This window comes from Moschus berezovskii, chromosome 24 (assembly GCF_049115385.1).
Source record: "Moschus berezovskii isolate FMDL1 chromosome 24, NW_MosBer_1.0, whole genome shotgun sequence".
NCBI lineage: Eukaryota > Metazoa > Chordata > Mammalia > Artiodactyla > Moschidae > Moschus > Moschus berezovskii.
In genome coordinates, this window is record NC_142483.1 from 28,922,354 (window position 1) to 28,931,793 (window position 9,440).

The following is a 9,440-nucleotide window of genomic DNA, read 5'->3' on the forward strand; positions in this document are numbered from 1 at the left end:
GCCATTTCCTTCTTCAGGGGATCTTCCCAACCCAGGGATCAAACCCAGGTCTCCTGCATTGCAGGCAGACTCTTTACCATCTGAGCCACCATGGAAGGCCCATATAAGCTAACAAATATTCTTTATTGTTGAAATCAGTGTGAATTGGATTTTTATTACCGGCACTTGAAAGAATCCTGAGTCATATACCCCTAGAATTAGGTGTCTCCCTTCTAATCCATTCATCTATACCATGGCCTTTTCTCTTCACACTCAGCAGATTCAGAAGGTTATTTGCCTTTAGTGATTTCACTTTCTTACAGTATGAAATGATGAAGGTTGATAAAAGGAGAGATTTCATTAAAAAAAAAAAAAAGAACAGGAAAGCAAAGCTGAAAGAAACAGCAGCTCTAATTTATTTCTCTGTGAGAGTCTCAGTTCTCCTTAAGTGTTTTCTTGTCTTGGCTCTTCAAATCCAGCCTAAGCTAAAATGAAGCAGTATGGTAGATGCTGTTACACATATGCACAGTTCCCAAAGACCCCAGTAGGGTAAAGACTAAAAGGAAGCAAAACTAAAAGAAGATAAAACAGGAAAGCTGGGTTTGATCCCTGGTTTGGGAAGACCCCTTGGAGAAGGGAATGGCAACCCACTCTAGTATTCTTGCCTGGAGAATTCCATGGACAGAGGAGAGCCTGGTGGGCTTACAGTCCATTGGGTCGCAAAGAGTCAGACACGACTGAGCGACTTTCACTCACTCACTCACTTGAAAGAATCCTGACTCATAAAACATCAAGAAAATGTGCATGTATTGGTGTGTAGAGATGGAAGAGTACCACATAGATCTTTCAACATAATTCTCAAGTGGTTCTGTTACATTGGGTCCACTGACCATTCCATTTTAAAGAGGAGAACTCTGATGCTAAAGTGAATGTTTGTCTAATGCCAAAGAAGGTAAAAAAAAGGTCATTTAAATTAGATGACAAAAGAGCAGTCAACAAATTAGGATAGGGAAATCCAGTTCATCACTAGTTTTTGTATGTTATACAACTAAGGAATGGTTTTTATATTTTAAATGGTAGAAAAGAAATTGAAAGTTGACTTTGATTTCATGATAATGTGAAAATTCTGTGAACTTGCCACTTTGGAAGGCAGTTTGGTAGTTTCTTGTAAAGCTACATGCACCCTTACCATATGATCCAGCAGTCATGCTTCTTGGTATTTACCTGAAGAGATGAAAACCTGCACACAGCTATTGATAGCAGCTTTAATCATGATTGCCCAAGCTGGGAAGCAACCAAGATGTCTTTCAGTAGGTAAATGGAAAAATAATAACAGTGTACATTCAGACAGTGGAACATTCAGTTCAGTTCAGTTCAGTTGTTCAGTCGTGTCCGACTCTTTGCGACCCCATGAATCACAGCACGCCAGGCCTCCCTGTCCATCACCAGCTCCCAGAGTTCACTCAAACTAATGTCCATAGAGTCAGTGATGCCATCCAGCCATCTCATTCTCTGTCATCCCCTTCTCCTCCCGCCCCCAACCCCTCCCAGCATCAGAGTCTTTTCCAGTGAGTCAACTCATCGCATGAGGTGGCCAAAGTATTGCAGTTTCAGCTTTAGCATCAGTCCTTCCAATGAACACCCAGGACTGATCTCCTTTAGAATGGACTGGTTGGATCTCCTTGCAGTCCAAGGGACTCTCAAGAGTCTTCTCCAGCACCACAGTTCAAAAGCATCAATTCTTTGGTGATCAGCTTTCTTCACAGTCCAACTCTCACATCCATACATGACCACTGGAAAAACCATAGACTTGACTAGATGGACCTTGGTTGGCAAAGTAATGTCTCTGTTTTTTAATATACTATCTAGGTTGGTCATAACTTTCCTTCCAAGGAGTAAGCGTCTTTTAATTTCCTGGCTGCACTCAGCATCTGCAGTGATTTTATTCACCACTAAAAAGAAAAATGAGTTTTTAAGCCATAAAAACACTATTTTTCAGAGCAAAAAGGTGTGCCTGGAAATTGTGTTTTTTAAAAAAACCTACCTAATAAGAGTTCTACTTTCTTAATTTAAAAAGTTACCAACTACCTCCTATGGACAGCCACTGCGCTTATGTGTTTATCTAATTTCCCTTTTAGAAACTTTTGTGAAGTGGATGATCCTTTCTTTGCTTTACAGAGAGGAATCTGAGACTGAGCGGGGGCATAAGCTACTCCTGTTCCCATGTGTAATGAAGTAGCAAGATGAGAGCTGGAACTTTGTCTTCCATTTTTAAAAATCCAGGTTCCTTTCACAAAACATGGTTCTTGATTTTTCAAAACTAATCTAGTGAATTGCTATCTACATGATTTCAGGTTTAGATTTTTTCAACCCTTCAGAGACAAGAAGGAATAATATTCCACAAACTTCACTTCTTACCAGTGTACCACTAAGGAAGAAGGAGGAGGGACAAGCCCTCCAACATGTGAGCAGAGAGATGGGAGATGTATTATGTAACAGGGCTGTGACCAGAAACAATAGAAAATAGTCATCCGAACTGAATTCAGTATCTGCCTATTATCTAAGTCTTTCTAAATTTCTCTCCTTGACAGTACCAATTAGCTACATCTCACGAAGAGTTTTATAATCTGACAAGCCTGAAACCCTGGTAATTAGGAAACTCCTCATTATCACTCATCTTTTGAACAGTGCAGACTGGCAGGCAATTGTCAGGTTTAAATTGGTCAAACTTTAAATTGGCCAGGGATTCCTGAAGTCTCTCCCTCATGTCAGGAGAAAAAAAAACACACCAAAAACCCCTGCAGAATTGGGGGCCTCTTTCTTAACTCATTGAAATGGGATTCAAGCCACATAACGGGATCATCTTACTAGCTGGGGCTAAACATCTACTCTGACCTCTGACATCTGTGGTTTTTAATTGGTAGTTTCCATATTGCAGCCTAGATTTTTCAGTTTACATCACTTATGTCCTAGCTTAATAAGTAATGAATTACTCAATGTATTGTAACTGTGAAGCAGAAAAGACAGCCACACTTTTAATGAATAATAATGGTGGTTAATGTTTATTGAATTAAGCACTGTGTGAAGATCTTTCACATGAATTTCCTCAGCTAACTTTAGCAACACCTCTCTAAGGTGGGTTCTCTAACTCTTCCCATTTTCAGATGAGAAAGCTGAAGCATAAGAAATGAAATAATTGTCTCAAGGACTCACTGTTCGACAGTTACATGACTGGAATTTGAACCCGTTAATGACTGATTTCACAGTCATTGGCTATAAATATTAGGCTCTAGTACATGGGAAAACAAATCCTATGATTACAAATGTTCCTAATGGAGCCACTTTCTGTTTGCAGGAGATGGACCCTTGCCATTTTTTTGTGGCTAAATGTCCCTTGGTTAAGGGGGAAAACACTGATATACAAATGTGATGGAAGACCCTTCCTGGAGCGTCTTGAGGGTTTTAACTATTCTGCAGGAGAACATATAAGACTATCTTATTCAATGAAAACCTTCATCTCTGCAGATTATGCTTCCTATGATGTCTCTATATTATTGCTTGGTTTTGGAGTGGAGTCGGTATAAGTGTATGTGTGTATAAGTGTATAAAAGTCGGTGGATATCTTGCTGCTGCTGCTGCTGCTGCTGCTAAGTCACTTCAGTCGTGTCCGACTCTGTGTGACCCCATAGACAGAAGCCCACCAGGCTCCCCAGTCCCTGGGATTCTCCAGGCAAGAACACTGGAGTGGGTTGCCATTTCCTTCTCCAATGTGTGAAAGTGAAAAGTGAAAGTGAAGTCGCTCAGTCGTGTCCGACGCGTAGCGACCCCATGGACTGCAGCCCACCAGGCTCCTCCATCCATGGGATTTTCTAGGCAAGAGTACTGGAGTGGCTTGCCATTGCCTTCTCCGGGTGGATATCTTAGTACATGCAAAATTCTAGAAATAAGGACATAAGTACTAGGGGAGGCAGCTAGTAGAGTTAAGGAGGCATTGCTTCTGGGGGTCAGAAATGAAGGACAGTGCAAGGAATAACTTAAAATTTTTAAAACTTTAAGGACTGCCTCTGTTAAGATTTTTCAAGTTGTGTACATGTGTTCACTTAATACACAATTTTCGAAGTCATGTAATAAAGAAGTTAGAAGTGGTAGAAAACAGCCTTCTCCATCATGGTAGTGGCAAGTGGTGAGTGCAGACATGCAGAACTGGATGACTAATGGAGATGGCGTGCATTAACCAGCCCAGACTCATGGAATGTGCAGGCATTCCGAGAGTTGTTGGAAAACCTTGACAAAGGAACACTGGTGAAGGAGTGAGCCTCCAAAAATCAAACAGGCATCACACACCACTTTCACATTTAGGTTCTGCAGTCCTCATAAGATCGACATCCCCATATACAATTTGCCATCTTAATGTCAAAGCCCACCTTCAGTATGTCAGCTTGGGTCCTTTCAGAAACAAATACTAAGGCAGGATTAAATGGACAAAATTCATTAGGAGGAATGTCTGTGACAGAAAATGGAGAGGATTGGTGTCCTTGTTGTAAATCTAGTCCCAGTGAAAAAGAGAAGGAGGTTCTAAATGCAGTTCCAAGGAAACTTTGGCAAGACCATCAGGAGCCCTTGTTCCAAAGTTGCCCATCAAAGAAGCTCTGTGCCCTCCATGAACAGACCTGCCTCAGTATCCCTCCATGCTTGGTCCCTGGCCACAGGAAGCAGAGCGTCAGCCCAAACACAGTGATGCATGTCAGATACAGTGGCTGAGGCTTTGGAAACAACCCACTCTCCACTTGGAGGTCTGTGGTCACACTCCCAAGGGCAGCACACCCCACGCTGGCAGATGAAGAGAGCTGAGCAGGTTTCAGACTGGCTCGTGGAACTAGATACATGAAATCACAGGGGTGGCCATGGAGTCACAAGGGAAGAGTGATGAACTGGAGTGGGGGCCAGGCCAGACTGAAGGGAATGGCTTAGTGGTGTCTGCCTCCCAAAAGACTCATGATGGCCACTGGACGGGGAGAGTGGGATAGGAACTTTGTCAGCCTGAAGTAGGTCTGAGAGCTGAGAGGAAGGACCCAGAATCAAGAGCTAAGAGGACTGGTAGGAATCCTTCCATGTGTTTTTCAAGGACTCCAGAGCACTGACCCAGCATATTTCTGTTCAATGGCTCAAAGCTGCTCTACACAGTAATTATGTTAAAAGCTGCAATTAGTTACTGCACTAACAACAAAAATCATTAATAAGCACCCTCTAAGTACTTATTCCTATGTAGTGGGCATTAGGAACACAGTTCTTGTCCCCCAGATATTTACAGTGGAGTTGTAACATAAGCAAATTGAACCAGTGTACACAGCAAACATAGACACACAAATACACACACACACACCCAACAAACAAAAAATGATCAATTCCCTTTACTTCAAAGAAAAAGTTTTGTACAACGTAGCCCCTAAAAATTTGTTATTTAATCTGCTATGCCATCAAAGAAACTGACTTACTTCCAATGTTAGACAATACATTTTCAGACTCTAGTTATTGTTTTTGTCAAATTCATGACACAAGAAGCTTCCTATTTTGAGCTCATATATGTCATCATATCTATAGAACTACACAGGCCTAATCACTTAGGTTATCGAAAAGCGTCATTTGTTCCATCAAGGGCCAGCACTGGTCATTAAGGTGTATCTGTTGTAGTTGATTCTTATTAAAGCCTATGGTCATTGATGCAACTGTCAAAACATTTAAGACTATAAACAGCCATCGTAGTTTGCTGCTGCTGATGCTAAGTCGCTTCAGTCATGTCCGACTCTGTGCGACCACATAGACAGCAGCCCACCAGGCTCCTCTGTCCCTGGGATTCTCCAGGCAAGAATACTGGAGTGGGTTGCCATTTCCGTCTCCAATGCATGCATGTATGCTAAGTCGCTTCAGTCATGTCTGACTCTGTGCGACCCTATGGACAGCAGCCCACCAGGCTCCTCTATCCACAAGATTCTGTAGGCAAAAATACTGGAGTGGGTTGCCATTTCCTTCTCCACATCGTAGTTTGAGGTACTTGAAAAATGCTTAAGGTTCTTTGTTCTGTAATTCAGAATGTGGTGGGAGAGAATGTCTTTGCTTGCTTCCAAATCTGAATATCTGATTAACAAACATCACTGGAACAATTCTAAGTTCACCTTATAAATTAATAGAGCTTCAGTACTCTGTGAAGTATGAATTTGTTACCCATTGGACAGACAGAGCAGCTGTGTTGAAGGAGTTATTCAAGGTCACATCATGAGTCATGAGGCCATATCAGAACATGAACACTTGGCTTCATCTGTACTTTTTTTTTTTCCTCCTTTTTTTCATCTGTACTTTTATGTCCCATCTTATGTGTCATCCTGTCCAACCTTATGTTGCCAGCATCGGTCTCCACCAAATCTAGACTCTAGAGATCAGTCAAAGTCATTGGCAGAATTGTCTTTGTCATCGACTTTCTAAAACAAAGTCCAAGTGACTCTGCTATTGGTTCTTTAATGACACTTTTTTTTTTCCAAACCTACCTTCTGAATCTAAAAGGAATATGGAAAAGACTCAATTTTTTTCACCGGTCTGGTAATTATAGTAAGATAATCTACCATTTTATTCATCTCTGGAAAAGTATTCTGCTTTCAAAAAAATATGGAGACCAACTAAAAAAATTACAGGAATACATTCTTTGAAAATGAAGAGGTCTCCAGATGAGAAACGCTAAAGGTGCTGATCACTCACGTGCTTCTTGTCCTGTCCAAATAACCCAGCACTTCCAAGCTGCACTTAGCCTGCATGCCTTGGCCACAGTCCTCCCATTAGCGCTAATGAACATCTGAGGGACCTGCCTGGCTGCATTCCCATGGTTTATACTGAGCAAAGGACTTACACCAAAAGGGAAACTCCAAGTCTTTGCTTCCCCTGGGAATTGTTTCATCATGTTTCCTTTGGAGTATATTCCTAATGTATCAATAATAAAAAAACAGTAAAATTTATAACATGCTACATTTAGGAAGATTATTCAGGGTTTGTCTAAGTTGTAGCACTTTGGGTTTCTTTTTTGCTGTTTAAATATTAAAAATAAGAAGAAACATTTGACACAAACCCAGTCCCTGAAGATACTGTATCATTCTAACTATTAAACATAAGCAAGTTTAATATATGCTTCTTAACTATTATTTTTGTAAAATGTGTAACGCCTGAAATTTTTCCCACGAGCCTTAGCTATATTAATTTTACTCCAGCTATAAAAAGCAGAAAGATATAAAATGCTGCAATTCCTGCTTCCCCCCAGCAGTTGTTCTTAAGTTCATCTTTAAGAATTAAGAAAAAAATATACTGAAAATTGGACTTCCCTGCTGGCTCAGCTGGTAAAGCACACCTGTAATGTGGGAGACCTGGGTTCGATCTCTGGGTTGGGAAGATCTCCTAGATAAGGGAACAACTACCCACTCCAGTATTCTGGCCTGGAGCATTCCATGGACTATTCCTTGGGGTCACAAAGAGTTGACATGGCTGAGCGACTTTCACTTCACTATACTGAAAATTTAAAGTATTCAGAAAATCTGAAGAACGTAATTTTTATGAGGAAATAGAGTAAATAACATTTTACCTTAGAAAGTATCATGATGGAAAAATAAAACTTTTCAGTTTAACTCTTAAAAAATTCCCTGCCTGTAAGGCAAGGGTTAATATGCCCATTTTATAAATTGAGATCAAATAATGGGCCCAAGGCTGCAGAGTTAGAGATAAGCCTTTAGATTTTCCCATAGCATTCTGTTTATAGCACCATCAAATTTGGAAATTAATGAAATGAATTTGAATTTTGAAACTAAACCAGATTCAGATCATCTTATACCTTTCTCAGAATTCTTCTTCATAGTATGAAATGGCACATTATTGCATTCAGATTCTAAGCCAAAGATGCTCAAATTGACCCCTGACATTTTAATTAGACTTTTTATTTACAAGGGGGAGAAAGGAGGCTTTTTCTTGTCTTTTTTCATGTATATCAAATATTAAAGTGGGTTTCCCTATTTTCTAGGGCTTCCCCTATGGCTCAGCGGTAAAGAATCCACCTGCAATACAAGAGACACAGGTTCAATCCCTGGGTCAGGAAGATCCCCTGGAGAAGGGAATGGCTACTCACTCCAGTATTCTTGCCTGGGAAACCCCATGGACCCCTGGAAAACCCCATGGACAGAGGAGCCTGGTAGTCTACAGTCCATGGCGTCACATAGAGTCAAACATGACTGAAGTGACTGAGCATAGCATAGCACTCTGTTTTCCAACCCTGAGCTCCATCCTTCTGCAGGAATGCTCTTTTCCATGGAGCTGGCAGGACTCTATAAAGGGTTCATGTCAGTGGTGCCTGCATGACTTCATTGGCCCACCTGTAGTTCTTCACAGCCAGGGTTTGTAAGAGGTTGCTGTTCTCATTGTGCAGTATTTTTAAATTATTCATTTTAATCCTTCATTCTCCAGACCAGATCCTTATCCCTGGGTAGAGGAATAGATTTACACTTTCTGCCTTCCATCAAGGAAGTTAAATGGAGGCATACAACTGTGTGAATGGATGTGTGTGTGTGTGTCTGTGTGTGCTCATGTGTGCACGTGCATCTGTGTGTTGGGGATTTGATTCCTGGGCTCAGTTTTGCTTTTTGCTGATCCATTCAAAAGCTCAGAGGTCCTAATTTTGAACAGGTGCAATTAAATTTTTAAAAACCCTTAGCAGGTATCCGTATAGGAAGATGATCTTACCTATCACTCTGTGAAAACTGTGCATGTACTCTTTTCAACATGACATGCAAGAAAGATCACTGCAATGCACTGGGCTGTGGTTAGGAATGCAATAAAAATAACCCAAATTGTTTCTGTGTACATTTTTTATGGAGGAGGAGGTAGATGGTAATGAGTTTACTTCAGGAGAGTGTGATTATTCAGTTTCTAAGTTTGGTAACTTTTTTTTTTTTTTTAATGATGGGAATTATCAATGGGCTTCAAATAATTGTGCTCATGTGGAGACTCTGAACACAATATTAATACTGTTTATTTTAAATAAGAGAAGGTCTTCAGATCCCTCTAGAAGTAGGCCAAGGCCTTTCTCATAAAAGGAGTCCAAACTGAATCAGTTGCTACTACCTACAAAGGTCATGGGCTTCCCTGGTGGCTCAGTGGTAAAGAATCTGCCTGCCAATGCAAGAGACGCAGTTTAGACCCTGGGTTGGGAAGATTCCCTGGAGAAGGGAATGGCAACCCACTCCAGTATTCTTGCCTGAAAAATCCCATGGACAGTGGAGCCTGACGGGCTACAGTCCATGGGGTCGCAAAGAGTCGGACATGACTTAGAGACTAAATAACAACAAAGATTATGTTTTATATTAACATCATCCCCTTAGCAGATAACCCAATTAATGTTTAAATGTACCTCTTGGGCCTCATTTGCAAAATTT